Raw genomic sequence first — 26,671 nt, 5'->3', positions numbered from 1 at the left:
ATACCTGAGGCTGGGTGTGTTATAAGGAAAAACGAGGTTTATTTGGGCTTGTGGTTCAAGGTTGGTGGTGCAGCTCTGTGGATGGCCTTCGCCAAGAGTTCCAAAGTGATACAGGGCAAGATGATGGAGCACACATACATCTGTTCTGGCTCTCCTCCCTTTTGCTGCAGAGACCAGGATTCAGTCATGGAAACTCGACCCTGATGATCTTACCAATTCTTAGTCACCTGTAACAGGCCTGACCTCCAAACACTAAGTTCCTCATAATGGGGACTAGCTGTAAACACATGAGCCCTGGGGGAACATGTACCCAAATTATCTTTTTAACTTACAATCCATTAATCTCTGTCTCTCTGTCTGTCTCTGTCTGTCTCTGTCTGTCTCTGTCTCTCTGTCTCTCTGTCTCTCTGTCTCTCTCTCTCTCTCTCTCTCTCTCTCTCTCTCTCTCTCTCTCTCTCTCTCCCTTTCTCATCATGGTGATTCAGTCTGGGGCTTTGTGCATCCTAGGCGGTCATGTTCTACTGAGCTTCACTCCAGCCTCTTTTTGTGTCCCTCATCATATATCCCTTTCATGTTGGAGCTGGAGACGCTGAAGCGCACCTGTGTCTCTCACCATCCTTGTTGAGCATGGACTTCCACTCAGGGGATGATCTCCAGAAACTGAGAAGCTGGGGACCACCTTCTCTGACAGTGTCACTTGACCAATGGGGTTTCTAATCACGGGATGAAGCAAAACAGCAACAGGCCCTCACCCAGCTGTCTGAGATACCTCCGTGTGTATCTTCCTCCATCTCGACACATCGGTGCTGTCCGTCCTTTGGCACCAGGCTTTAGCCGACATCAAACGGTAAGTATCAAATGACACCAAGCAGATGGATACCACCTGGGCTTCTAGCTTCTGTTAATCAAGCTGGTGTCATTGGTTTCATCTCCAAATCAGCCAGTTGCTTAAATGTGCTTGATTGTACTCCTCTCGGCACTGACACCAGGGGAGGAAAAAACAGTCTTGTAATAAGTTTTGCAGAGAAGAGTCTATGAGCAAATAAATTTGGGACAGACCAGGTTACATACATGTAAAAGGATATCTTCATCACAGGACTTCTCAGGGTCTTTGGGTTCCTATATATTGAGATTCGACTCCCAACAGGGAATATAACATACAGTGTTTTTCTCTCTCTCTCCCCTTCTTCCGAATGACTAACCAGTTAATTTTATGTGGCAATTTAGTGGGTATTTTTAGTTGAGATGAACATTTAAACCATTGAATTTTGAGTGAGGCAATTGCTCTGCAGGCTGTAAATGATCCCCACACCACGAGCGGCCACAGAATGGGACGACTGAGCCCTTAACAGAGGGAGTTCTCCAGAAACCAGCACACTGGGCACCATTGTCACCCAGTGGCTCCTGTCTCAATCCACTGGCACAAACCACAGATTTTGAATGTGACAGGCTCCATAATCATGTGAATTATATTCTTATAATGAATTTCTTCATCTACATATAAAATAAGTAAACATACTATTAATTTTGTTTCTTGGAAGAACACTGGCTAATAGAGCCAGTTCACGGATAGTGTCCTTTTCTCTCCATGAAAAAACAAAAACAAAAACAAAAAAACTACTAACATTTTTGATACAGCAGAATCCTAAGGAGAAGAACCAGCTAAGGACATACCATCCTAAGCCCCAGCAGGCTAAAAGATCTGTTGTCTTGCAAACAGAGTATTTTTAAGGAAGAGATCTGAAAATAAAAATGAAGATGCCTATAGCAATTATTTATCACCCTGTTCTAAAGATTTCATCTTACTGGTTTCCTTCACAGGAAAATTTTTATAGCACTGTGCAGTTACTATCCCTCACACACTAAAAAGAAAAAAGGAAAGAAAAATTACAGAGGCCAGGAGACAGCTCAGTCAGTAAAGAACTGTCCGCACAAGCCTGAGCCCCCCTCGTTCAATTCCCAGGACCCATGTAAAAAAACCTGGCTGTGGTGACACAAGCTTGTAACCCCAGCCTTGGAGAGGCAAAGACAAGAAGATACCTGGGGATGGCTGGCCAGCCAGCCTAGACAAATGGGCAAGGCCCTGCAGTGGGGGTACCTGTCTCAAAAAGAACAAGGTGGATAGAACCTGAGGAGTGACATTCACGGTTGTTCCTCTGGCCTTTACACACGTGTGCATGCAAGTGCATGCACACACACCCCCCCACACACACATACACCACAAAAAGAAATGTAACATGACTGAAGAGATGACTCAGTGGTTAGAAGCTCTTTCTGCTCTTCTGAAGGACCTGGGTTCAATTCCCAGCAGTCACATGGTGACTCACAACTGTCTGTAACTCCAGTTCTGGAAGATCCACGTCCTCTTCTGGCCTCTGAGCACACCAGGCACATAAGTGGTACACAGACATACATATACAGCACTCATACTCATAAATTTTTAGAGAGAGAGAGAGAGAGAGAGAGAGAGAGAGAGAGAGAGAGAGAGGAAGAAAGGTAACACAAGTATTTAATGTGACCTCAGGAATATTTAATAGATGCTTTTTCACCTCTGTAACTATATTCCACTATAAACACATGATAGTTTTTCTTGGAGAATTCATTGGCAGGAGTGGCGAGGACCGCATCTATGATGCATCTGTGCTGACTGACTTTTCCTGTAGGTGCCGGGATCTGTTGTGACTCACCCAGCAAATGGAAACCTCACTCCCACCTCCCCATGTGCTGAAAGAAACTTGCTGAAGAATTGTTAGCTGTCCTCCTCCATATCCACTACCAACTCATCAGCTCCTCCTTGGGCTGAGGCATACATCTCAGCAGCAATACTGAATCCAAAATCCTTTGCTTTACAGAGGAAAATGCAGCACTGTGAAGTGGTCCCAGAACTTAGGCAGAGATAGGCGGATGGGGGAAACGGGCCAGACTCTACTAGGACTTCTGGCCTAGCCTAGGCTACATCATACCCTGTCTCCAAACCGTATAGTCCTACGTTCAAAAACAGAACTTTAAAATAAAAGTACTGATGAAATCACAAGCTCCCTGAGGGGTTTCAGCAACACAGTTGCTGTTCGATCTATTCTTGCCTTCAGCAAAGACCATGACCTTGCTGTAGCAGAGCAAAAGTATGCTTTCCTTATTACAACGTGTATTTTCAGGAGCTCACATCATAAGATTAAGATCACTATTCCTAAGAGCCATGCAATCCTTCCCAGGAAGGGGGAGAACAAAATTAGACATTGATGTACCAACTACTTTTAAGTAAAAAGAAAAGCACATTTTTACAGAAACAAACTATCCCAGTAATTCTTTTGTAACTAGGTAGCTGATGTTTGCCTACCTGTATAGCTAATACTAAAGGATTACCTACTGTATGGCAATGTCAGATAGTTCAACTTGTTCAGATTCTCTTGGGTATTATTTTGAATGCTGGTTTTTGCACTTTGGCCAGGCTGGAGTGAGATTCAAGCCTTTTAGTCACCACCCAGGGTTAGCAGCTCCAAGATACAGTAGAGATTCTTCAAAGTGAAGCTTTGTAGTTGAAGGGACGAGAGTTCAGATCCAATAATTCCCCAGTGATCACTTGAGAACCCCTCAATAGCCAGTATTATTTATGTTAATAAGATAAAAGGCAAAAATGGTACATGTGGCCTTCCCCACAAAGCCAGTCTGCAGGAGGACTGCCTTTGAAATTAGAAAGAAAGCTTGTTCATCCTTTCTCAGGGTCATTAGGCAGCAGGCGAAGCTCTTTGAATAATGTCTCTGCGGCTGTGACTCCAGCCAGACTGACCACTCAGCATTTCTAAAAGACACTGGGCTGCTACTAAGACAAAGGAGTCTGTTGTCTTATTAGACCTGGATTTGATGAATACATCTGCAAGGTGTAAAAACAGTCCCCACCACTCTACATGAACGGACAATGGGGAAAAATGGTCCTTGAATGAGAGTTTAAAATATTTTTCAAGGGTGTTGGGCTCTAGCAATGAAACCAACAACATGAGGGTAAGTGTATTGCTTCAGTTGAGAGTCTTTTCTAGAAAAGAAATGGGTTTGGGGAAAACTGAAAGGCAAATAACTTTATTCTGACAAGAATCAGTGGGCTTGGAAATATCTAAAGAATGAAATTTCTTGCTGAATACGTTCTAGGAAATCTGGTGAGAGCTTGCCACTCGATGGTTTGTTTCTATTCATCTGGTTAAAATAATGCAAGAAAGATCAAACTATTTCAACTTCTTGATGAAAAAACTGAAAATCATCTACTGTTCAGTGACAGTTTGAACCTTGCCAAGCACTTGGATCACAAGAGAAAGATCACAATGTAATTCGGTCATTGGAAAAGACATTTGGGGCTACGGATATAACTCAGTTGGTAGAGTACTGACTTAACATCCATGAAACCCTGCATTCAGTGTACTACTGAGGTACTACATTAGCCAAACCTGGTGGCACATGGCTGTAATCTCAGTACTCAGGAGATGGGGGTAGGAGGATCAGAAGTTCAAGGTCATTCTCAGCTACATAACAGAGTTTAGGCCAACCTGAGTTTCATGAGACTCAAAAAAAAAAAAAAAAAAACAAAGTAGTGGACTGAAGAGATAGCTCCACAGTCAAAAGTACTGTTGCTTTTACAGAGGATGATGGTTTGGTTCCTAGCTCCACATGAGAGCTGACAGCCATCTGTAACTCTAGTTCCAGGGGATCTTCTGTCCTCTTCTGGCCTCCATGGGCACCAGACACAGATATGGTGCACACACATCCATGCAGGCAAGCTTGCACATAAAATAAAAGTCAATCTTAGAGGTGGGAGGAAGAGGCTTGTGGTGGCCAACTTGGTTAGATTAAGAAACACTTAGACGTTGGCAAAGCACACTTTGGTGATTCTGTGAGAGCATTTCTAGAGAGGATTAACTAAGGCAGAAGAGCCTGTCCTGACTGTGGGTCCTGGGCTGAAGAAAAAGGGAGACAATCAGGAAGCAGCTGAGTGTTTGCATTTTGCTCTCTCTGCTTCCTGATCCTCCAAGAAGTGCTGAAAATCTTTTCTCCCTTAAGCTGCTTTCTGTTAAGTATTTCATCACAGGAATGAGGAAAGTAACTAATATGGAGGTTGAGTTTGTATATGCACATAAATTTTATAAAAAAGCAAAAAAAAAAAGTTAGGCAGGCCTATTGATTTAGGTCTATAATCTCAGATACTCAGGAAGCTGAGGCAGGGGGACTGAAAATTCGAAGACTGACTGTGTTACGGAATGAGTTCAAGCCCAGGTTGGGCAGTTTAGTGAGACACGATCTCAAAGTGAAAAGCACAAAACGATCCAGGGATGTGCGAGAGCACTTGCCCAGCATGCAGGAGGCTCCAGGTTCAGTCATCAGTGCCACAAAAGAGGAGGGAGAGGGAGGAGGAAGAGGAAAAGGGGGAGAATCTTTAAAATGTCATTACCTCCAACTTTAGGGCTCCACAAAACACAGCAAAAACTCTAGTACACTTCGCCATTCACCAAATTATTTTTTTTTTAGCTTACTCTAATATACCATTGAATTTCTACCTTCAGATGTGATAAGCATTGGCTTAGAATGATTCCTGTGATAAAATGTTCTTGAAATCTGGGAAAGTCAGTCAAGCTCTTAGGGATGCTGGTGTTCAGGGCCTTCTCCAGCATCCAGCACAGCTGAGGGGACCTCAGACATGACCTTGCCCTCTGGGACCTAAATCCAGGTTACCAAGCCAGAGTTGATTCTGCCTTCAGCTCCTCTACCTCACATCCAAACACAACCAAGCCTTATACAGACAAGTGTTGGTCTGAAACATGCACAGTCTGCACCTGAGCACTGGGTCCATGCATGAAGGGATGCATTTGACTGAACCCACATCACTAACAGCATCTGCTCCCACCTCTGGCCAGCAGGGAACAGGGTAGCTCCTTTGCACCCTTGAGGTGGTTCAGGAAGAACCCTCCAAAAAAGGGAAAGTATTATCATAAAAGTAAGGACTCCCTTTGCATCCTTTTTCTGTTGAAGATTCTTGTGATAAATAATGGACACTTTGTCACTGCTTGGTATTACCTGAGTGTGTGAACTATACATAAACACTATAATAGAAAATAAGTTCATGTAACCTAATTTTATTTATCATGTGCATTAAATTTACTTATCTGCTTATTTATTTATTTATTTATTGAGAGAGAGAGAGAGAGTGTGTGTGTGTGTGTGTATATGTGTGTATGTGTGTGTGTGTTTGTGTGTGTGTATATGTGTGTATGTGTGTGTGTGGTGTGTGTGTTAGAGGGGAGTTACAGGACAATTTGCAGGAGTTGGTTTTTTCCTCCTACTATGTGGGTTCCAGGGATTGAACTCGGGTCATCAGGCTTAGCAGCAAGGCCCCTTACCCACTGAACCGTCTCAACGGCCCATGTTTACATTATCTAAAAGGGACACCTATTGCAGGACTGTGTTCTAAAATAGGAAGACGGAGCCGGGCGGTGGTGGCGCACACCTTCAATCCCAGCACTCAGTAGGCAAAGGCAGGTGGGTCTCTGTGAGGTTGAGGCCAGCCCGGTCTACAGAGTGAGTTCCAGGACATCCAGGGCCACACAGAGAAACCCTGTCTCAAAAACTAACTAACTAAATAAACAAACAAACAAATAAATAAATAAAATAGGAAGATGGAATGAAGAGATGTGGAGATTTCTAGACCTGAGAGAGGAGACAGGGAGGAAAAATTTTTCATAAACTGGGGGAAACTGAGGTTTGACTGAGCCGGAAGCCAAGCAGGGAGTGAGGGGCAGTCTAGGGCCGAGTAGAAGAAAGGCGACTGTATCAGTTACTTTTCTTTCTTTAAAAAAAAGAAAAACAAACAAAACTTTAACTACAAAAATCATTGCAATTTTTTTTTTAAAAAGTCACACACTGAAATTAATTAGGTTAATTTTAGTTACTTTTCTACTGATGTGACAAAACACCATAACCAAGGCAACTTGTATAGGCAACTTGAAAGGATCTGGTTGGGTGTACGGGTCCAAAGGAGAAGCATCTAGCATGGCGGGAAAGGGGCAGACACCGCAGCTGAAGCAGCGAGCTGAGAGCTCATACCTTGAACGACAAGCAAGAAGCAGAGAGAGAGAGAGCGAGAGAGAGAGAGAGAGAGAGAGAGAGAGAGAGAGAGAGAGAGAGAGAGAGAGAACTGGGGATGGAGCTAGACTTTGAAACTTCAAGGCCTACCCCCCAGTGATGTCCTTCCCCAATAAGGCCACCACATTTCCTAGACTTCTCCAAACAGAACCACCAACTGGTAACCAAGTGTTCCAATGCCAGAATCTCCTGGGGACATTTCTCATTCAAACCATGACGGCTAGGGCACAGGGCCTGGCTGAGGAAACACTACGCACCAGACAAACTAGGGGAGCTGACGTCGTCTTCTACGGCTTGTGAGAACCCCACGTTACGTAGTTCCCTATCTTGGACAAAGCACCTCTGCAGAAATCCAGGGAACTGAGACGAGCTTGCCAGGACTGCAATGGATGGCTGTGGGGTCATGTCCCCTGTTCCTGTGTGTTACGTGGAATTGAATTGGCTCTAGGGAAGAATGTTGGGAGGAGCTGAGTTGGGAGGCAACGGTAAGGCAAAAAGTAATGAAGGCCTGAGCCAGGTGGTAGCTCTGGAACTGGGAACACCCAGCAGTGGCCTCTTAGAATAAACGTGCCCATGTTATTCCCCAAAAACGCAGAAAGGACAACAATAACATCCTGACCACAACAGACAAGCAGTAAATGCAGGCCCACCAAACAGGGCCTTCTCCACCCTTGAGGTTTAGCCCAAGAGCCCCGCCCTTGGCTCCTTCCATTGATGCCCTCCCATGCAGGAGGTAACCCCCCAAATAGTTTTGCTCTGCATAGCATGACTGCTCAGGCTATGCTACCAGCATCTGTCATGTGTTCCGTGCTCACCAGATCTTTGGGGCAGGGGTGGAGAACAAGTTCATAAAGAGGACATCAGGCTGGACACAGGCTAACCCTTGGAAAGCGAAGTGGTAGTGTTAGCAGTAGCAAATGTTTGCAGTATGTTAGACGTTTAGTAACAATTCACTCATCACTTCTAAATTTTCAGTGCTAGGGATTAAACCCAGCGCCTCCGAACATAGACAAGTGCTCCTCTTCTGAACTACACAACCAGCCCTTTTCATTTTAGGGCAGGGTCTGTGGAGCCCAGGTTGACCTTGAACTGGTGATCCTCCTGCCTCAGCTTGCGAAGTTCTAGGATTACAGGCATGTCCTACTTCTCTCACTGAGCAACTGTAGTTTCGCAGTAGTTCTTGTGGTCGGCATAGGAATTGTCCCTCGCCGGCTCTTGTGTTTGGTGCCCGGTTGCCAAGCGAATGGGTTTTGTGGAAGTGGCTGGATGCTGAGGGCTCTGATCTAATCAGTGGACTAGCACCTTGGTGGAGTCACCTTCGCAGAGGGTGGAAAGCGGGAGGTGGGGCCGAGGTGAAGGAGGGAGGTCACTGGGGGCATGTTCTGGTGGGCAGTGTCTTGCCTGGGCCCTTCCTGCGCTCTACGTTTTAGCTATCACGGTGTGAGCTGCATTGCGCCACCGTTCTCTCCCCATGGTTCTCTCCTCACCATTCTCGCCCCACCATGGCACACTTGACACCGTTAGAACCACAAGCCAGAATAAATTCTTCTCCTTAAGTCGTTTGTGCCAGGTATTTGGCCGCAAGGACAATAAAAGTAGAAATGCAGGTGAAGGCTGTCACATTTTGCCTAAATTGGCAGGTGTTCTTTTTTTTTTTTTTTTTTTAAATATAGACATGCTGGGAACTGGGTGTTTTGTAACCAAGGAGTACATTTAATGTGGGAATGCTGATGAGAGGATTGGGGTGGTGGGGAAGGATTATGTGTTTTGGTTATTTGCTTATTAATGTATTGCCATGGCTTGTCTTTTTCTCGCTGAAAAGTGATGTCATGCTAAAGTCTATGATGTCTTGGGATGAAGGAAATGTAAAGCTATTGTCTCTGTTTTAAAATGGGACTCAAGGTGATACAAGTTCTCATCACTAGTGGATAAATTCACACACTAGTGGGTAAATTCACACACACACACACATCTGTCTTACAGCCTCCTCATTTAATGGCATTCTTTTTTGCCATAAGAAATGGTCACTGTGGGAAGGAACTGCATGCTAAGGTACTCAGCCATGAGTCCAGCCCAGCCAAGCCATCAGCAGCATGAGATCAGTTAAGTATCCGCTCAGCATCACTCAGCCCGGCATTTAGCTGGCCATCATGTTCAAGCTGGTGAGAAACAACAGCCCCTCCCTTCATGTAATTCACACACCAATGAGAGGCCAACATCAAACATGAGTGACCTGGATAAACATAGCTTCACAAACTACAGAGCATCCCCAAAGAAACCACAAGACACTTTGATAACATAAATCAGAGGCCAGACACTGTCTGGGGCACCGGGGACAGCCTTTCCTGATGATGTGACTTTTGAGTTCCGTTTAACAATTCCAGTAAAACGGGTGGAAGGAGCGAGTTGGGTGGGAGCTGCTGAGTCAGGAACCATTTTCAAGAGGAAATGATCTATTTTAGGGAAAGATATTAGAATGTGCAAAGGCCCGGAGGCCAAGGAGAATATGTTGGGTTTTCGGTCTAGAAAGGGAGGGTCAAGGAAACCTGAAGAAGAGAGATTTATGAAATGAAACTAGACAAGTCCATGGTGAAGAAGTGATTTATCCTGAGTACCAAGGAAGGCTGCTACATTGTTAGTTTTAAGAAGGAGAGTGAATAGAAATCTAATGGCAACTGTGGGGAGTGCAAGAAATCCCTGCTTTAGGCCGGGCGGTGGTGGCGCACGCCTTTAATCCCAGCACTCGGGAGGCAGAGCCAGGCGGATCTCTGTGAGTTCGAGGCCAGCCTGGGCTACTAAGTGAGTTCCAGGAAAGGCAAAAAGCTACACAGAGAAACCCTGTCTCGAAAAAACCAAAAAAAAAAAAAAAAAAAAAAGAAATCCCTGCTTTAGGTCAGTATGCCCATAAAAACATCACAAGTAGCAACATAAAATGCTCTTTCAGAACAGCCGGGGCTCGGACTGGTTCAGTAGTTAAGAGCATACACTGCTCTGCCAGAGAACTGGAGTTCAGTTCCCAGCAACCACAGCAAGCAATTCTCAACCACCTGTAACTCCAGCTCCAGGGTATCTGATGCCTCCAGCCTCTTTGGGCACCTGCACTCATGTATACATACATGCATGCATACACACACACACACACACACACACACACACACACACACACACACACACACAGAAAATTGTCGGGGCTTATTTCTACTAATGCCCTAGAAGTAAAATCACAGGCTGTAAAGGTTAATTTCAACTGTCACCCCATGGGTGTATCAGTGAGATGTCTGCAGAGAAGCTTAACTAGAAAGAGAAGGCCCTGTCAACAACATTGCCCTGTGAGCCAAAGTCCTTAATTGAATGAACAGGGAAGGGGAAATGGGCACTGAACACCAGTACCTATCTCTCTCTGCTTCCTGACTGTAGACGCAATGCGACCCGCTGCCTCCCCTGCCTCCCACAATAGAAAGCTGCTCTCAGCACCAGGCCTTCCTGACCATGATAGACGATACCCCTTCAAGCTGCGAGCCCAAATCAGCTCTTCCTTACGTGCTTTCTACCAGCTATTTCATCACATCAATGAGAAAATTAGCTAAGACATGGGCTATAAGCAACATCTGAGCTCTACCCAACACCTGTCACATGTAAACTAATAGGACTATACTGTAAGTCCGTCTCTCAGCCACTGAAGACTCCCTGGCTGCCCCTTTATCTGAATCAGTTTCAGACATGGAAACACGCTGCATTTAGGGGGGTTTCCGGCTGGGTATAGGGAACCTCAGGGTCACATTCTAGCATTTAAGGAGTAACAGCCACTGAGGGTGGATATGTGTTTTTACTGAGAATATTGTTCCTGGCCTCCCGTTGATAGAAGACAGCCACAACTACAAAATAACAGGCTGTCCTTCCTCCGTGAAGGAAGATTGTGTCTGTGTGCTAGCCACAGCGTAGGAGGTGCTGAGCAACTGAGGCCTTCCCCCTAGTGACTGGAAGTGACTGAATGCAGCTGAGGGAGGGGGCTGGCTCTGTGGTTCCCACGGGAGCAAATAGTAGGGAAATCGCCCACCCAGCCTGTCCTCCAGCCAAAAGCCACTCCTTTTCCTAAATTCTGAGCCTGCTAAAGGAAGTCCAAAAGAAAACAGGCTCAGAGGAGCAAGAGAAACAAAGCGTGGCAGAAGCAGTGTGAACTTAGGAGTCTTGATCCTCAGTTTCAGGGGTGGGGACAGTGATGGACACCTATAATCCCATCTCTCAGGAGCCTAAGGCAGGAGGGTTGCAGTGAATTCAGGGCCAGCCAATAAGCATTCCCTACACCACTATAGGGAGTGTCACATGGTCTAGTCTTTCAGGAATCAATTCAGCAGTCTGTACCAATGGGCTTACCGACGTGGACACATTTTTCTATCTATAATTCTCTTCCTAGAAATTTACCCTAGGAAATAGTCAGAAATAGACAACACCCCCAAATCCTATTACACACAGTGGCCCAAGCTGGAACAGTTTGTGTAGCCAGCTAGACAAATGAGAGAAAAAAATGTTAGTGTTGGCAGAAGGTGAATTAAAGTCATTGTTCGTGATCTGTTTCAGTGTTTAAACATATTTTATTTCAGACAATCTATTTGAGATTTTTTTTCCCTTAAGAAATAATGCTTCCATTCCAAACATATATCAAAATACACAGCTCAAAATAACATCGAGCAATTAATCTTAAGTCCCAGCATCATATGGCTGACAGGCCACACTTGGTTATGACAATGGGCAATAGATCTGAAGTAATTGCCAAATTTGTTCATGTGTTTCCATTTATAACCTATCCTTAAGAGAAAGCAGAAAGGCCAGTACTTGGAAGGCTGAGGCAGGTGGATTACTATGAGTTCAAAGCCAGCCTAGGGTACAGGTAATGAGACCCTGTCTTAAAAACAAAAACAAAAAACAAGCAGGCAGTGGTGGCACATGCGCTTGATCCCAGCACTCAGGAGGCAGAGGTGGGCGGATTTCTGTGAGTTCACGGCCAGCCTGGTCTACAAAATGAGTCCCAGGATAGGCTCCAAAGCTACACAGAGAAACCCTGTCTTGAAAAACCAAAAACCAAACAAACAAAAAACCCAACCACTACAAAAAAAAAAGTATTCTGCCAACTGAGCCACACTCTCTACCCTTCTGTTTTGTTTTTTATTGTGCTTGGGATTATTCACTGGTTTTGAGGGTCTCATTATGTCGTTTGTTGCCCAGGCTGGCCTTAAACTCCTGGCTGTCCTATTTCAGCCTCCAGAAGAGCTGAGACTATGGGCATGCACTGCAGCTCCAGGCAGGAATCCAGTTTCTTGCAAGTTCATGATGTGAGTCTCAATACCAGAGCTGATCACGCTTTGCCTTTGGCCTTCCACACAGGCATTTCCCCCAAAGAGTGAGTGAGCTGCAGCTATCTGGATGGATGCCCTGCTGATCATCTTCCTCTCCTCCTCTAGGCACAGCCTAGGGCAAACATCTCATAGTAAAGTGGTGTGAATAAACCCTGGCAGCTGGACGGAGTCAGCACTGCTTAGCAGGAGTCCAGAGCAGCGCTGAGGTGGAGAGGCCGATAGTCATGCCTTTAGAGAACATTTAATGACATGGGAAGTTACAAGCCTATCAGTTTAAAAAGCATCTTATAAAACTGTCACAATGACACTTCATCTCCAATTCTGTGCATGTCAGGGTTAAGGCAAAGGACGGTGGCTGCTGTTTCTGAGTAGTCATTACTTTTTAAGTACTTCTTACTTTGTAAAATTTCTACAAGCAGGCATGAAGTTTTGTTTTGTAAATAGGGAAAGTCCAGGACAATAAGGACTCTCCCACCCAAAATTAGCTGTTTTTTTTTGTTTGTTTGTTTTAAGGTTTATTTTGTTTCTAATTACATACAGGGGTGGTGTGTGCACATTGGAGCACGTACCCATGGAAACCTGTTGTTCGAATCTTTGATAGTCTTTTAATAAAAAACCCAGAGCCAGATATGGGGTGAAACCTGAAAGATCAGAGAAGCAGAACAGCCAGCCACTAGTTCTTACCTCTACGAAATCCTCAGCCTAAAGAGAGTGAGTTCCTGTTTCCTCACGCCTTATATACCTTTCTCTGCCCAGACATCACTTCCTGGGATTAAAGACTGTGTGCTTCCCAGTACTGGGATTAAAGGTGTGTGCCACCACTGCTTGGCTCTGTTTCCAGTGTGGCCTTGAACTCACAGAGATCCAGACATAAGAATCTCTGCCTCCCAAGTGATAGGATTAAAGGTGTGTGCCACTACTGCCTGACCTCTATATCTAATCTAGTGTCTGGCTCTGTCCTCTGATCCTCAGGCAAGTTGATTAGGGTACACAATATATCACCACAGAAACCAGAAGAGGGCAGTAGATACGCTAGAGCTGGAGTTACAGGCAATTGTTAGTACCCAACATGGGTGCTGGGAATTGAACTAAGGTCCTTTACAAGAAGAGTATGCACTCTAACTACTGAATCATCTCTTCAACCCCTGTTCTTTTAAGCTCTTGCTTTCAAGGACATCACCTTGTAACAGGCTTTCTTTGGGGGCTACCAGTTGACTCTCAAATCATGACATGAAGACTTAATATAGTTATGAATGCTCAGCCTTATCTTATGCTCATTTCTTGCTAGTTCTTATAACTTAACCTGTTTCTCTTCATCTATGTTTTGCCTGGGGATTTTTATGTTTCTTTCCTTCTGTATATCTTACTTACACTGCTTCTCATGTCTCACTGGCAGCTGCCTGGCTTCTGGCCCGGAGTGTGTTCCTCCTCTCTCTCTCTCTCTCTCTCTCTCTCTCTCTCTCTCTCTCTCTCTCTCTCTCTCTCTTCCTTCTTCTCTTCTCTTGTTCTTCTCTTCTGAGACTAGAGTCCTCCTCCTATTTATTCCCTCTGCCTGCCAGACTCTCCAATCCCTCTCTCTGCCTAGCTATTGACCGTTTAGCTCTTTATTAGACCAATCAGGTACCTAAGGCAGGCAAGGTGAAATAAATGTAACACACCTTTTCACAGTTAAAGTAATATTCTGCAGCATAAACAAAGGTAACACATCTTTACATAGTTGAAGTAATATTCCACAACATCCCTTAATGCTACTTTTTGTGTGCTTCAAAATTTGCATGAGCTTTGCCACATGGCCAGGCCATACTTTTGCTAAATGTTGGATGTCTGCCAGTCACCTGGGTGCTTGGGGCAAACCAATTCACCTTATTTTAACTACCGTGGGATTCATCAAACTAAGGTGGCATAATATACTTTGACTTCTATTGTCATGGTGACAAATTCCTGGCAATAGAAATGTAAGTAAGAGGGGGAAGGATTTACATTAGCTCACAGTGTAAGCAGGAATTCAGTCCATCCTGGTGATGGCATGGCCTTGGGAGTGGGAGGTGATTGCGTTGTTATCTGCAGTCAGGAAGCAGGGAGTGGGACTAGGTTATAAAAACCCAAGGCCCACCCCTGGTAGCTCACTTTCTCCAGTGAGGTTTCACACCCTTCTAGAACAGCACCACTAGCTGAGGACCAAGTGTTCATACACAGGAGATGCTTAACATTCAAACCCCAGTGTATATGAAATCTATCAGTTCCCTATGGGTAGCCAGGCATTCAGGCTCTTCCCAACTTTTCATTATTACAAACAATGCTGCAGTTATTAGAGGCCTTCATAATTAGGAAAGAAAGAAGTCCTTGGGATCAAGACACCAACAACCATGTGAGCAGGAAAAAAGATGGTGAGAGATACAGCTATGCCGGGAGAAGGGAAGATTTCCCAGGCTGGAGTTTGCTCCTCGTTTGGCAGGGAAGGGAGGGCCCACCTGTCTGGTACTCTCTGATGCTCTGCCTATGTTCTGAGAGTCCACGGATAGGCACCCTCAGAGCTGGGCCTATACCTTTGCACTGATGACTTCCACAGCTGGGTGTGCACATAGAGAACGTCCACCTTGTGTCTCCTCCACAAGGACTTGAATAGTGGTTGGAACAAAACCATCTCCTTTGATTTGTTGAATATTACAAAAACCTCATGTACAATCACAGTTCCCATTTTTTCAGTTGGGGAATGGAGCACAGAGAGGTTAAGGAAATTGTTCAGAGGCGCACAGTTAGTAAGGGATGGAGCCAGATTCAAACCCAGGCAGGATGACTCCAAAGTCCACATTCTTAACATCTGTACTGCCTCCCATAATTTTCCACTGGCCCAATCCTTATCTCATTCCCCTTTTACAGCCTTGCCTCTCCCCTGCTTCAAGGGAAAGGAGCAAGGTTGCCCAAGCTCTGAACTCTTGCCTCATCAGCAGAGTTACCCACCACTCCCTACAATCCCCCAAACGAACGTTTGTATTTGCAAGTCAGATCTTACATCAACGGTGTATTCCTTAACACACTCTAATGCCCTCTGTCTGACCTTTCTTCCTCTTCAGGTGCAAGTATCATGTCATCAAAAGCAGAAATCAGGAGAGTGGGAGCTTGCAAGTTATGTCTACTATCTCTACCGAAATCCACATAATCACTATTAAAAAATAGTCTGAAAATAATATGTATCAAACCTGCCAGCCTTTGGGAAGACTTGGGGTGCCATGCACATCTGTGGGCCAAAAGGGTGGTGTGATTTTTTTTATAATTGTTGAGCTCATTGCTCTGTGTGTGTTGGTGACAATAAATTGGGAAATGACAGCATCAAATGACTTCTCTTATTTTCTGTGCATACTGAGTTTGCTTTTTGCCAGCTTACTCTGTCCGCTACTGAGAGAGCTGCATTGGAAACAGCCGCAGCTCAGATACGGTTTGCTTATTTCTCCTTACAGTTATGCCAAGTTTCTCTTGGCGTGGTTTAAAACCATCTTATCAGTTGTCTACAATTTAGTACTGTTCTGGGATCCTTTTGAATAGCTTTTTTTACCTGTTGACCAGGCTTACTTCCAAGTCTACTTGACCTGGTACTAATGCAGCCACACAGCCCTGTTCATTATTAGTGTGTTTAAAATGTGTCTCTCCCAGACCACACTTGAGTTACCTCTCCTCCAGCCTGAGAAATCTTGTCTTGTAGCTTCACTGTTCACTCCACATCTTGGATTCCTAGACTGTTGTAGCAAATGATTCCAAACCCAGTGCCAGGCATGGCAGAATTGGTCCCTCAGAGGTCTGGGTGCTTGAAGTATAAAATCAAGGTGCTGTGACCACATAGCTTAAAACACAGACCTTCACTGGAATTCTTCAGCATCTGTCTCCGCAAATGCTTCTTGAGCTCATCTTCTCACATTGGATTGCCTCTTTCCTGGTTTCATTTATAGTACCTAAAAAGAAGGCTGAAGAGGAGCGTAGGTCTGGTGATCTGATGGCTGAATACCCTAACTGTCATGATAGAACCCTCATCCAGTGACTGACAGAGCAGATGCAGAGATCCATGGCCAGGTCCCAGGCGGAACTCCAGGAGTCCAGTCGATGAGAGAGAGGAGGGATTCTATGAGCAAGAGATAGTGAGATCATGATTGGAAAAAGTACAGAGACAACTAGCCAAACTAGTGGAAACACATGAACTGTGGACCAATAGCTGAGGAGCCCCCATGGTACTGGTCTAGGCCCTCTGGATAAGTGAGACAGTTGTTTAGCTTGAACTGTTTGGGGGCCCCCAGGGAGTGGGACCAGGACCTGTCCCTAGTGCATGAGCCAGCTTTTTGGAGCCTAGGGCCTATGGTGGGACACTGCACAGCCTTGGTTCGGGGAGGAGGGACTTGGACCTACCTAGGCTAAATGTGCCTGGCTCTGCTGACTCCCCATGGGAGACCTTGCCTTGGAGGAGGGGGGAGTGGGGGTGGGTTGGGAAGAGGGGCTGGGGGATGGGAGGAGGGAGGACGGGGGAATCTGTGGTTGATGTGTGGAATGGATGGAACAATCTCTTCATAAAAAAAAAGAAGAAAGAAAGAAAAAACAGAGGAGCATAGGATGCAGCTCTCTCAATCCACAAGGAGAGCAGAAGAAAGGCAGCATTTGGTACAAATCTACTGTGACTTTTTATGTGTTTGTCACATGACCTTCTCAAAAAAAAAAAAAAACACCTTAGGCAAGGGACTAATGAAGAGTCCTTGCTTTTGCATATTTTCTGAAGTTACAGCCTCAGCAACTGCACCTAGCATATGTTCCGCCCAAGAAAGCATGCTTATTGTACACGAAGCAGAAAGCCTTGAAAACGTAGTGAGAACTTGCCCATCAGACAGGCACAGCGCAGAGAGAGTCATTTCTCCAGAGTGACCCTCAGCCTTCTTGTTCATTGTCATTTCTCATCAGGACGGGCTCCCAGGTGGCTCTGTCCAGGTGTCCTGACACGTTCCAAAAACCAGGCCTTCACCATCCAAACAAACGTTTTCCTGACTCTGGAAGGGTTCCTCCGAGAACTCGAGTGCTGCATGCTCAGCACCAACGGTTAGTTGGACTCTGTAGAACTTTCCAGAAGACTGCTGCAGAATCAATATTCATCTAACTATATCCATTCTTGCTGTCATTGGAAGGAAGGAAGGAAGGAAGGAAGGAAGGAAGGAAGGAAGGAAGGAAGGAAGGAAGGAAGGAAGGAGAGATCGCTTAGTGGGTAAAGCATGCTCGCCTGCCATGCAAACCTGATAACCTGAGTCTGGACCCCATGAACCCATGGGGCAAAGCTGGACACTGCAGCTCAAGTGTCTGTGACCTCAGCACATCCCCATGGGGAGATGAGAGGTCCAGTTAAAAATCTTAGAAGCTCATGAGTCAGCTAGCATGAATTATACAGTGACAAAGAGACCTGGTCTTAAGAACAAACTGTAGCCGGGCGGTGGTGGCGCACGCCTTTAATCCCAGCACTCGGGAGGCAGAGCCAGGCGGATCTCTGTGAGTTCGAGGCCAGCCTGGGCTACCAAGTGAGTTCCAGGAAAGGCGCAAAGCTACACAGAGAAACCCTGTCTCGAAAAACCAAAAAAAAAAAAAAAAAAAAAAAAAAAAAAAAAAAAAAAAAAAAAAAAAAGAACAAACTGTAAAGGTTACAACTGACATCCAAAGGTGAGCCTCTAACTTCTACACACACACTATGGGATGCATGGACACACACACGCACACGCACACAGGCATGCACGCACACACATCAAATGGGCATATTATGTGCCTATTCAGAATGGAGTTTCTAAGGCTTTGTGTTTCTTGGACTGCAACGGATATTGTTACAGATAGAGGAAGCTGCAAATGCAGAGGCCTTGAACTGTGAAAAAGTAAACACAAAAGCTTGGGTTGTAGCCACTGGCGAGCAAGGGAGTCTTTAAAGAAAGTAATTCAAGCGGGGAAAGAAGAGCAGAAAGCCGTTAGCACAGGGAAGAAAGAGGATCCCCCGGGGCCCAGCCAGCCGACAGCTCATCCCAGGCAATAATGGGTGCTTTTCCCGTGGAAGAGCCACTCTGGAAGGGCATCGTCACCTAGAGGTCGGCCCCTGAAGGCAGCACCAAGCCACTGGGTGGTCTAGTCTCGCTGTTGTCCATTTGCAGCCCCACATGGAGGTAGCAGGTCCCCCAATATCTTACAAATTTAACTGAGGCTGTCATGTATGGAAAAGGGAAGAGGGACCGGTGATTCCCCTCCTTTTCCTTCCTTCTGGAGACTCCCCACGGAATGTCGACATTACTCGAAGCGCTTGTATCAGGTCACCTTTCTCGTTGCAGCGGCATGTGCGAAGTTCTGAAAGAATAAATTTTAAAAAAAAAAGCGTAGTTTAAAGCCTACTTAATGCAACTTAAGGAGGGAAAGACCCCTTTGGGCTCACACTTTGAAGGGATATGTTATGTCCACAATGGAAGGAAAGGCACAGAGGCAGGAGAGTGCCCACATGTGGATAGATCAGGAAGCAGAGAAAGGAGAAGGTTGATCATACGGCTTTCTCTTTTCCCACCTTGTATTAAGTCTAGAACCCCAGACTGTGGGGATAGTCCTGCCAACATTTAGGGTATGTCCTCTATCCTCTGTTAGTATTCTCTCACAGACACCACAAAGGTGAGCTTCACCAATGCCTTAGGTGTTTCTTAAATCCAATCAAGTGGTCTAGACCCTACTACGATCCCCTCTGTCTCAGCCAGGCCTGCTGAGCATTGGGATTATAGGTGTGTACCACCACACCTAGTCTTCTGGAATCTTAGCCATCTGGTCCCTGAAAGACAAGAGAGGACATCAACAGTGTAGTCGAGAGGACTGTAATAAACCAGGCATAATAGTGTATGCTTGTAACCTCAACACTGGAAGCGGGAGGATTGGCTGCAGTTTCAGGCCAGCCTGGACTATACGGTGAAACCCTGTCTCCAAAACTAAAAAACACCAGAAACGTCTCCCGGGAGTTGCTGCAGGAAGTGGGATGATGCTCTAAGTGAAAACATTCCAAATAAATGGCTCCTGGACCTCCTCAGAACCCAGGGGCTGACTGCAGTAGCTGTGCAGGTGTGCTTAATACATAAAAGCCATCCATCCAGGGCTGGAAATGCAGCTGGTACCTGCTTAGCAGCCATATACAAGGCCTTTGTTTCAATCCACAGCATAACAGAAAGAGACAGAGACAGAGAGAAAGTTGTGGGCTATCCATCAAAGAAGACTACTTGGACACCGTTTTAAGCCAATAGAAGTCTTTATTAGCTAGCTGATATCTACCCTGTGCATTTGGGATCCCAGCATTAGCCCTGAGCCTTTCTCAAGGTAAAATTTTAAGCACAAAAACTATATTCTGCATTGACATACTTCATTTAACCAGAAGCAGAACTACAGAAGCCAAAAAGCAATGCTAGTACATTTAGAGACCTTCCCAGAACTATGGATTTTAATAGATTAGGTCTTTGTTTTCATGTTGGCAGGTGATGATGTTTAACATGCTGAGTTTTATGGTCTGGATGGTACTTCCATCATGGTATCAGCTGTGCTCAGGTCGAAAGGCCTGTTACAAGAGAAAGAGGAAGGAGGGAGGGAGGGATGGAAGGAGGCAGGCAGGCAGCAGGCAGGAAAGCAGGCAGGAAGCAGGCAGGAAGGCAAGCAGGAAGGCAGACAGGCAGGCAGGAAGGCAGGCAGGCAGGCAAACAAGGACTGAGGAACTGGTTCAGTTGATAAAGTGCTTGCTTACCACACGAGCATGAGGACCTGAATTCAATGCCCAGAATCCACATTTAAAAAGCAGGACACAGTGGCACATGTTTGCAATTTCAGTGCTAGAGAGGCAAAGACAAGTGGATCTCTGGCACTTCCTGACCACCTAGAGACCCTCTCTCAAAACTCAAGGTGGTACCTGGGGGATGACACCTCCGTGTGTAGATCCCTGTCTTCCATACACATGCACCCCCACCCACATGTAAACATGCACAGGCATGCAGACACGAGAATCTAGCCAAACTCTTCTCCTGTTTCCTCATTTCTAATGTTTCTACTGTGTAAGTGATCAAATGAAGTGTTGTGATTTATTTGAAAGTCCAAGAAGGAAGGTACTTTCCAAATGAAGTATTGGGTTTGTTTGTTTGTTTTTAAACCAATAAGTCTATTATCTTAACAAAAGAAAAAGGTGTCAACAGGGTCATACCTTCCCACTGGGCCCTGGGGAGGAACCCATCTTGGCTCTTCCTAGACTCATGATCTGGACATTCCTGGGCTTCTTGCATCATAACACCTGCCTGTTTTCCTGTGGCTGTCTTCCCTCTGCGTATGATCTAAATTTTCCTTTCTTCTAAGGACAACAGACATAGGGTCTACCCTGCTCCAGTATGACTTCTTCTGAATTTGAATATATCTGGAAAGACCTTCTTCCAAATTAGGTCATACCCAGAGGCCTTGAGAGTGAGAACCTGAACTTTTCAATCCACAACAATCCATTTACATAGAGCGTAACTCCAGATGCTGTTGGAGACAAGCTTCTAAGCCCACGGGTAGGGGCACATGGTGCATCTTCATGTGGTCATTACAGAGCACAGTCATGGAAATGAAAAGCCAGCTTTCAATTCTCACTTCAGTAGTGGAGTTAAGCTGTCCATTAGAAAGCATCAAATCATTTGTTGTCATTTGTTTTCTTAATCTTAATCATTGTGTTTAGTCTAGATATTAATCCTCTGTCAGATACAGAGCTGGCAAATATTTCTCTCCTAGTCTTGGGTGTGGTTGCGTTATAGAGACTTGTAGTTTGATGAGGTCCCATTTGTTGATTGTTGGCGTTGATTCCTAAGCAAACAGAGTCCTGTTGAAAAGGTCACATGTACCTGTGTGGTAAAGTGTGCTACCCGACTCAGTCTCAGAGTCTCGGGTTTCACATTGCGGTTGCTGGTCTATTTGGATGTGATTCTCGTGCGGGAAGAGATAAGGTTCTACTTTCGTCTACATGTGGACATTCAGTTTTCCCAGCACCATTTATTGAAGATGTCTTTTCCTCCAGCGTGTGTTTTTGGCATCTTTGTGGAAAATTGTGGCTGTAATCGCATGGACTTGTATCCGTTGATAAATATGTCTGCTTTTGTTTCAGTACCATGATACTTTTATCACATTGTTATGTGGTATAACTTGAGATCAGGTACGGGAATCCCTCCAGCAACATTCTATGTGTTCAGGGTTCCTTCAGCACTCCAGGGTCTTTTGTGCTGCCATATGAATTTTAAGATTTTTTTTTCTAGGTCTGTGAAGAACACATGGGGACTTTGATTGGATTGCATTGAATCTGTAGGGTTTTTTGTTTTTGTTTTTGTTTTTGTTTTTTTTTTGGTTGGATGGTCATTTTCACAGCATTAATTCTACCAATCCATGAGCCTGGTAGTTCTTCCCATCATCTAGTGTCTTCCTTAATTTCTTTCTTCAGGGACTTAAAGCTTTTGTTGTAGGAATCTTGTACCTCCTTGGTTAGGTTTACTTTAATGCTATTTATTTATGAATCTATTGTGAATGGGATAATTTCTTTCACTCCTTTCTCATTACACTTGCTATTAGTAATTTTTTGTATGTGTGAGTTTTGTATCCTGATACTTTGCTGAAAGTGCTGGGGGTTTTCAGGTGGAAATAATTTGGGATCTTTTATGGATAGTGTCCTATCATCTGCAAATAGGGATAATTTGACATCTTCCTTTCCTATTGTGTCTTGCCTTTTTGCTCTAGCTAGGAACCCCAGGCCTGTATTGGGCAGGAGTGGAGGCATCAGATAGCCTTGTCCTGTTCCTGGTTTTTATGGTATTGCCAACATTCAGGATGATGTTAACAATGGGCTTGTCGTATATAGTTTCTATTATGTTGAGGTATATTCTTTCCAGTCTTATTCTCTCTAGGACTTTTATCATGAAGGAATGTTGGGTTTTGTCAAAGACCTTTTCTGCCTCTATCGAAATGACTATATCATTTTTGTCTTTAACCCTATTTAAATGATTTATCACATTTATCAATTTGTACATTTTGAACCTTATCTAAATCTCTGGATAAAGTCAACTTGATCATGGTAGATGATCTTTTTGGTGTGTATCTATAATCAGCTTGCAAGTATTTTTGTTGAGAATTTTAAAATCTATGTTATTTAGGGATATTGGGCTATAGGTCTTGTCTAAGTTCGGGTTTTCTGTTGCTGTAAAGAACACTATAATCATTGCAACTCTTATAAATAAACATTTAATTGAGGGGCTTGCTTACAGTTTCAGAGGTTTAGTCTATTATCATCATGATGGGGAGCATGGTGGCATGCAGGCAGACATGGAGTTGGAGCTGAGAGTGCTACATCTTGCAGTCAACAGGAAATTGACTGACTGTCACACTCAGAGAAGCTTGCTCAAAAGAGACCTCAAAGCCTGCCCCTATAGTGACACACTTCCTCCAACAAGGCCACAGCTCCTAATAGTGCCACTCCCTTTGGGGGCCATTTTCTTTCAATCCACCACATTCCCTTTGGGGCCACCAAGGGCTTATTGCCATATCATAATGCAAAAATTCATTAAGTCCAACTTCAAAAGCCCCCGTAGTCTATAACAGTCTCAAACTTATTTCAAAGTCCAAAGTCTCTTCTGAGATTCATGCAATCTCTTAACTGTAATCACCTGTAAAAATCAGAATCAAAAAGCAGACCACACACTTCCAACACATAATGGCACAGGATATACATTACCATTCCAAAACGCAGGGAAGGGAGCATAATGAGGAAATACTGGACCAAAACAAGACCAAAGACCAATGCAAGATCCAAACTCTGCATCTCCTTGTCTGATGTCAAAACACTCTTCAGGTCTCCAATTCTGTTCGGTTTTGTTGACTGCAACACACTTCTTTCTCTTGGGCCGGTTCTACTCCCTGTTAGCAGCTCTCCTCAGCAGGTATCCCACAATTCTGGCATTTCTAACAGCTTGGCTTCTCTAAGGCAATCCAGGTTTCAACTTCGTAGCTTCACACAATGACTTCTCTTCTAGGTCTCCAATTAGGGACACCTCTGACACATGCCCTTGCCTCAGTGGCTTCATTCCATATCTCCTTTCTGCTGTCCTTAACTCTAAAGCCAGAACCACGTGGCTGAAGCTGCTGAGTTCTGTTGCTTGCTGGGGCTGGAGCATGGTACCCTTGTTCAACTACATTTTCATCAGCTTTCTGTCTTTCACTGCCAAAGCTTGGCTGTCTTGAAACTTGCTCTGGAGACTAGGCTGGCCTCAAATCAGAGATCTGGCAGCCTCTGCCTTCCCAGTGCTGGGATTAAAGGTGTGCCTCCACTACACCTGGATTTTCTTCCATTCCTTTTCCCAAGTTAGAAATTTAACTGAGTAGGATCTTGCCCTGAGGTCACCACTCCCTTTATTCCATTTCTTAATCCGTTTATCTCCTTGAAGAAAGGATTTAGCTGCATTCCATTTTCTGGTGCACTTTTTCTCCTCAAATATTTTTTTTTGTTCAATTTGATCCTTTTGATTATATATCTTCATTAGAGTTACCACTAATACCCACAGGACAGAGTCTACACAAGGCTATTTTGAGATTTCTTCTGCCAACAGAATTAATCCAAAACTCTTCACTTTGGCCTCAGGCAGATTCTTCAGACAATGGCAAAAGGCAGCCACTTCCTTCACCAAAATATCACAAGAATGATTTTTACGCAATATACTAAAATTCTTCTCCTCTGAAACCTTGCTCCTACTAGTATGGCTCATTAAGCAGTGCTTAAAGCATTCCACTGCTTTTATAACTCAAAGTACCAAAGTCCAAATTCCTCCAAACAAACACATGGTCAGGCCTATCACAACAATACCAGGACTGTTATCAACTTCTGTCTAAGTTAGGGTTTTCTATTGCTATGAAGAGACACCATAATCACAGCAACTCTTATAAATAAAACATTCAGTCCCTCATCATCGTGATGGGGAGCATGGCAGCGTGCAGGCAGATGTGGCTGAGAATCCTACATCTTGCAGACAACAGGAAGTTGACTAACTGTCACACTGATGGAAACTTGAGCAAAAGAAATCTTAAAAGCCTGCCCCCACAGTGACACACTTCCTCCAACAAGGCCACACCTTCTAATAGTGCCATTCGCTTTGGAGGCCATTTTAATTTCAAACCACTATAGGTATATTTGTTACTGTTTTTATCTCACTTTTGTATTAGAGTAACATTGTAAAGATTGCAAGCTGGTGCTTAACTAGAAGCTTCCTCCCAGTTAGTGCTAGGAGAGAAGTCATCAATAGTTTTTCGCAGCTCTGAACCACATGAGCTAGAGTAACAATGGGCCTAGCAAATACGTTCATTGGTGCTATAGTAGTACAAATGTTGTGTGGCTTTCTAACTGGATTTAGGATCTACTCCATAAAAGATAACCCAGGTTTGGTACTGTAAACGCTGCTGAAGACCTTGGCTGGAGAGGTCATAGGCCCTAGGATAGAGCCTACTAGTATGATTTTACTAAAGGAACATAGTATCAAACTGCTTCTACGTGCTTGCTCTTGTACTCAGAGATAAGTGTATCTGTCACTCCATCAGAGAAGCTTCCACATGCAGTGAATACAGAGACTCACAACTAGTCAAGTACAGACAGTAAGTGATAAGTGACTGTGGATTGCTCAGCCCTAATTGGGGCATCTATAACATAGGCCCTCTCCCAAGGCTTGTGGAACATCATGGAAGTGAGAGAGAGAAAGAGCAAAAGCAAAAAGGATAGCTATGAAACACAGTCCTATGGGCCATCACACCCATGAAGTCACAGCAGCTAGAGCTGTCTGCACAAGACCTAGCCAAGATCAAGCCAGTCAACACAGCAGCCTGGACAGGGGAGGGTCTCCTGAGACCCCACCCCTAAGTGAAGAACTTAGGGCAGGTGGTAACTGTTGAGTCAGTTTTCTTCAGCAGTATGACCCACAGTAGTTGTCTATGATCCAGAGGATGCCTATCAGCAGCACTAGTTAGACTCAGTGGGTTAGGAGGAGGAAAAAGGGGGGAGGGAAGAGGAGGAGGAGGGAAAACAGGGGGAGGGGAAGAGGAGGAGGAGGGAAAACAGGGGGGAGGGGAAGAGGAGGAGGAGGAAAAAGGGGGGGGAGGGGAAGAGGAGGAGGAAAAACAGGGGGGAGGGGAAGAGGAGGAGGAGGAAAAACAGGGGGGAGGGGAAGAGGAGGAGGAGGAAAAACAGGGGGGAGGGGAAGAGGAGGAGCAGGAAAAACAGGGGGGAGGGGAAGAGGAGGAGGAGGAAAACAAGGGGGGAGGAGAAGAGGAGGAGGAGGGAAAAAAGGGGGGAGGAGAAGAGGACGAGGAGGAGGAAAGTGGAAATAAACTTGGAAGAAAACTGCAAGGGAATGTTTCAGGAAGAGTTGGGAGAATGGAGTAGGAATCGGATACAACCAAAATACATTGTATCCAGGTATGAAATTACCAAAGGGGAGTCAGCAGGGAGAGGTGTTTCATACTTGTAATCACCGCACTTCCAAGGCAGAGGCAAGAAGATCATCCTTAGCTATACAGTAAGTGAAGAGTCAACCTAAGCTGCTAGAGATCCCGTCTCAGGGAGAGAGAGACAGACAGACAGAGAGACAGAGAGAACCAAGGAGGCTGAGGCATTAATTCCAGGAGTTCCAGACCAGCCTTTAAGGTTACCTTGTAAATTGGAGGCCTTGGAGGCCAATGTCAGTTACAAAGTGAGACCTTGTTTCAAGGGGGAAAGAAATGAATGTCTGAATCTTGTACTCTCCTCATCAATAAATAAAATTATTAAAATAAACTTGGGCTCATTCCTCGGGTCCCACCTGTCAAAGTAAAGAAATAGCCCTGTAAATCCTTGCCTCCTTACTGTGACAGAGGAACTGGCAGATGTGAAATGTTACCAGATTGAAACTTGACCATTACTAATTTCAGCATCATCTGGCTTGGGGGAGGGGGTGGCCATTAAGCAAAAGACATAATAAATCCATTACCTAGCAAGGTAGTTCTAGTGGCTTTAATCCCACAATCTTTCTGATGTTACCCTGAGGCCTTTTAACTTTGGAGCTACTTAGCAAGAATATTGCCATTACTATCATGATGGAAAATACGGAGTGTCAAGAGTTCATTGGGTCCGGATGACTCACCTGGGG

This window comes from Peromyscus californicus, unplaced genomic scaffold (genome assembly GCF_007827085.1).
Source record: "Peromyscus californicus insignis strain IS unplaced genomic scaffold, ASM782708v3 Scaffold_18__1_contigs__length_77618521, whole genome shotgun sequence".
Lineage (NCBI taxonomy): Eukaryota > Metazoa > Chordata > Mammalia > Rodentia > Cricetidae > Peromyscus > Peromyscus californicus.
This window is presented reverse-complemented; position numbering follows the sequence as displayed.